This window comes from Crocuta crocuta, unplaced genomic scaffold, assembly GCF_008692635.1.
Source record: "Crocuta crocuta isolate KB4526 unplaced genomic scaffold, BGI_CrCroc_1.0 scaffold2175, whole genome shotgun sequence".
NCBI lineage: Eukaryota > Metazoa > Chordata > Mammalia > Carnivora > Hyaenidae > Crocuta > Crocuta crocuta.
Window position 1 is genome coordinate 164322 of NW_027533082.1, and position 4407 is coordinate 168728.

A 4407-nucleotide genomic window follows, 5' to 3' on the forward strand; every position below is an offset into this window, starting at 1 on the left:
CACCTCCTTGCTCAGTCAGTGGAGCATACACTCTTGATCTTGGGATTTGGGGTTTGAGCCCCATGTTTGGTGTAGAGATTTACTTAAAAATAAAGTATTTTTAAAAAGAATTTTTGTTTTAATATTGATAATATAAGTTTCCTCAGAAATAAGGATTGATTATATTCTATTTACTACAGTCTATGTTTATATGTACATATGTGTATATACATATATATTAGAATTCCACTGAGAACAGTTTCTAATCAACTTTTCTACTATTTAAAGTGTAAATCATGAAAAGATTTCTTTATCATTAAGTACCCCTTTATAGTACATTTTCTTTCTCTTATTAACTTTAAATAATTAATTTTTAATTTTTTTTAATTTTAGTTCCAATATAGTTAACATACAGTGTTATATTAGTTTCAGGCATACAATATAGTGATTCAGTACTTCCATACATCACTCGGTGCTCCTCACAAGTGAACTCTTTAATCCCCATCACCTATTTCACCCATTTCCCCACCTACCTTTGTTCTCTGAATTAAGTTCTCTGAATCAGTTTGTTTGTTCTCTGAATTAAGAGTCTGTTTCTTGGCTTGTTTCTCTCTTGTTTTTTCCTTTGCTCCTTTGCTTTGTTTCTTAAATTCCACATACAAGTGAAATCATATGGTATTTGTCTTTCTCTGACTGATTTATTTCATTTAGTATTATACCCTCTAGCTCCATCCATGTTGTTGCAAATGGCAAGATTTTGTAATCATTGTTATAAATCAAGCATCAGTATGTTTCACAGGTCTGTGCATGCATGTCTATACACAAATATGTTAACCTCTTAAGCAATTTCATACTATTTATCCATAATTTACTCACTATAGCACTGATAAGTTTGGTATCAAGTAGTGGATGTTTTGGTGCTCTCTTTACTGTTCTCTTGGCTATATTTGCATTTTGCATTTTGATATACACAGTTGGGATCTGCTTGTCTAAAAAAAATAACTAGCCAAGGTGTTTATATGGATTGCATTGAATTTAAAGATCAAATTGGGAATAACTGACTTTATTTTATTTTTTTACAAATAGTTTATTGTCAAGTTAGTTTCCATATAACACCCAGTGCTCATCCCCACAATGCCCTACTCCATGCCCATCACCCCTCCTCCCTCCCACTCCCATCAGTCCTCAGTTTGTTCTCAGCATTCAAGAGTCTCTCATGGTTTGCCTCTCTCCCTCTCCCCCACTATTTCCCCCCTTCTTCTCTCCCACGATCCTCTGTTAAGTTCCTCCTAATCCTCCTATACGTGCAAACATGTGGTATTTGTCCTTCTCTGCCTGACTTATTTCACTCAGCATAACACCTTCAAGTTCCATCCATGTTGCTACACATGACCAGATTTCATTCTTTCTCATTGCCATGTAGTATGGAATAATTGACTTTAAAATATTGAATCTTTTAGGGCACTTGGATGGTTCAGTTGGTTATGCGTCCAACTCTTGGTTTGGGCTCAGGTCATGATCTCACGGGTTTGTGAGTTCGAGCCCCCCATCAGGCTCTGCACTGACAGCATGGAGCCTGCTTGGGCTTATCTCTCTCCCTCTCTCTTTGCTCCTCCCTCACTCTCTCAAAATAGACAAATAAACTTTTATTTTTTTTAAATGTTTTATTTGTTTCTAGGAGAGATAGAGAGATAGCGTGAGCAGGGGAGGATCAGAGAGAGAGGGAGTCACAGACTGAAACAGGCTCCAGGCTCTGAGCTGGCAGTCAACACAGAGTCCGACGCGGGGCACGGACCCACGAACCGCGAGATCATGACCTAAGCGAAAGTCGGACGCTTAACCGACTAAGCCACCCAGGCGCCCCGATAAATAAACTTTTAAAACATTGAATCGTTCAATCCATGAACCAGGTATATTTCTTTTTTTTTTAAACATTTATTTATTATTGACAGAGTGAGACAGAGAACGAACAGGGGAAGGACAGAGAGAAGGAGACACAGAATCTGAAGCAGATTCCAGGCTCTAAGCAAGCTGTCAGCACAGAGCCTGACGCGGGGCTCGAACCCACAAACTGTGAGATCATGGGCTGAGCCAAAGTCAGGTGCTCAACCGACTGAGCCACCCAGGTGCCCCTAACCAGGTATATTTCTATAATTATTTAGGTCATCTTGAATCAAAATTATTTAATAATTTTTAGTGTAATGTGGGAAATAAGCTTAGGAATCCCCCAGGCTTATACCAATGGGTTAACAAGACATAAAGTAAAAAGCAATGGGATGTTCTCACCTGATTTTGGGTAAATAAGACTAGTACCGTAGAATAGGGAGGTGCAAAGGCATCCCAAAAGAGAGAGAGGGTGCAGAGCCCCCAGAATAGACAGGAGTGCAAGGCACCCATTACAAAGGTATATGAGGTAAGCAAGATTAGGCATTCAGGGAAAAGCACCCCCCAATTTAGTACTATAGCAAAAAGCTGCTTTCACATGAAGAACCAAATTAGGTAAGCAGGTAAATAGAGCTATAGACCGCTACACTTCGCTGTGGGTGAAACTGCCCAGAATGGAGATGATTAACAAAAGAAAAGGTGTCTTGTTAACCTTGAAGTGTTTGCCCTATCTGCCTTTTTTTAAAATGTTTTTATTTATTTTTGAGATAGAGACAGCGTGAGCAGGGGAGGGTCAGAGAGAGAGGGAGACACAGAATCTGACACAAGCTCCAGGCTCTGAGCTATTCCTCAGCACAGAGCCCGATGCGGGGCTTGAACCCACGAACCGTGAGATCATGACCCAAGCTGAAGTCGGACGCTTAACTGACTGAGCCACCCAGGTGCCCCTGCCCTATCTGTCTTATCCCCTAATAAAATAATATAAACAGACACGGTGCCTCCTGTCTGCCATTAACAACCATCTGTCCATCTGCCAGTCACCAGGATTTTGTTTTTGTTTGACCCAAACCTCAAACACTGTATATTTTCAAAACCCCCTTTCCTTCATGCCTGTGAGTTAATGTTCATCAATTCATTGTCTCTTTGTGCATGCCCATCAGGTTTGTAAGCCTTCTGATCTTAATAGATAAGGGCAAGGACCCTTATTCGGGCTCTTGTCTTTTCCTGGACATTAACCATCTCTCTCTTATTTTAATCCTGCATCCGCTCTTTCACTGGCTGAGAGAGAACTTTAGACAGAATCTATAACAGTGTAGAGGTTTTGCAGGTATTTAATTAGATTTATTTCTAGATATTTGATTTTTAATCAGCTTTATCAGGATATAATTTACAAACAATAAGATACATACATTTTAATGATTTCAACAAACATATTCACCAGTGGAGTCACTATCCCATCAAGACACAAAACATTTCCTTCATCTGAGAAAGTTCTGTTATGCCCTCTTTCCAATAAAAAATATATATATATATATTCCGACCTTCAAGCCAGGCAAACACTGATTTGAAGCAATTTATATCAATATAAATTAATTTTGCCTCTTCCCAAACTTTATATATATGGAATCACACAGAAAGCACTCTGGTGTCTGATATATTTCCCTGAGTATAATAGTTTTTTTGAGATTTATCTATGCTATTGATTATACCAATAGTTTGTTCTTTTTTATTCCTTAGTTGTACCCTAACATATGAATATATCACAATTTGTTTATACATTTCCTGGTTGATGGACATTTGGATTGTATCCACTCTAGGGCTATCATAGATGAAATTGCCATGAACATTCCTATTCAAATCTTTTTGAGGAAATATGATTTGAACTCTGGGAAAATTCGTAAGAGTGAAATTTCTTGTATTTATGGTAAGTGTAAGTTTAACTTTTCAAGAAACTGTCAAAATTTCTTTCAAAATTGTTAAACTTCTCACCAACAATGAATGAGGAATGAGTGCTCTCATTGTTTCATATCCTTGAAAATACTGGGGAATGTCATACTTTTCGATTTTAGCAATTCTGTTGGCTGTGTAGTGGTACTTAATTGGGTTTTTTTGTTTGTTTGTTAGTTTTACATTTCCCTGATGATTAATAACATTGACCATCTTTCCATGGGCTCTTTGGTGATTTGTGCATGTACTTTTGTGAAATACTTTTCAAATCTTTGGTTATTTTTCATTTCATTGCTTGCCTTATTTTGAATTTTAGGAGGTCTTTATATATTTTCTGAATACAAACCCTTTGTTGGTTACACATATTTTTTTCCTGGTTTCCCACCTCATTTCTTAACCGTAGCAGAAGCTTTTGATTTAAATTCAATTTCTATGTATACTCCATTACTACACTACTTTTATTACTACATCTTAAGTCTAGAAATCAAATAATATAATTCACATTTTTGGAGTTTTTTTCAAATTATTTTGTTTATACTAGGTCTTTCTCATTTCCATATAAATTTGGGGGTAGTTTTGTTAACTTTTACAAAGATG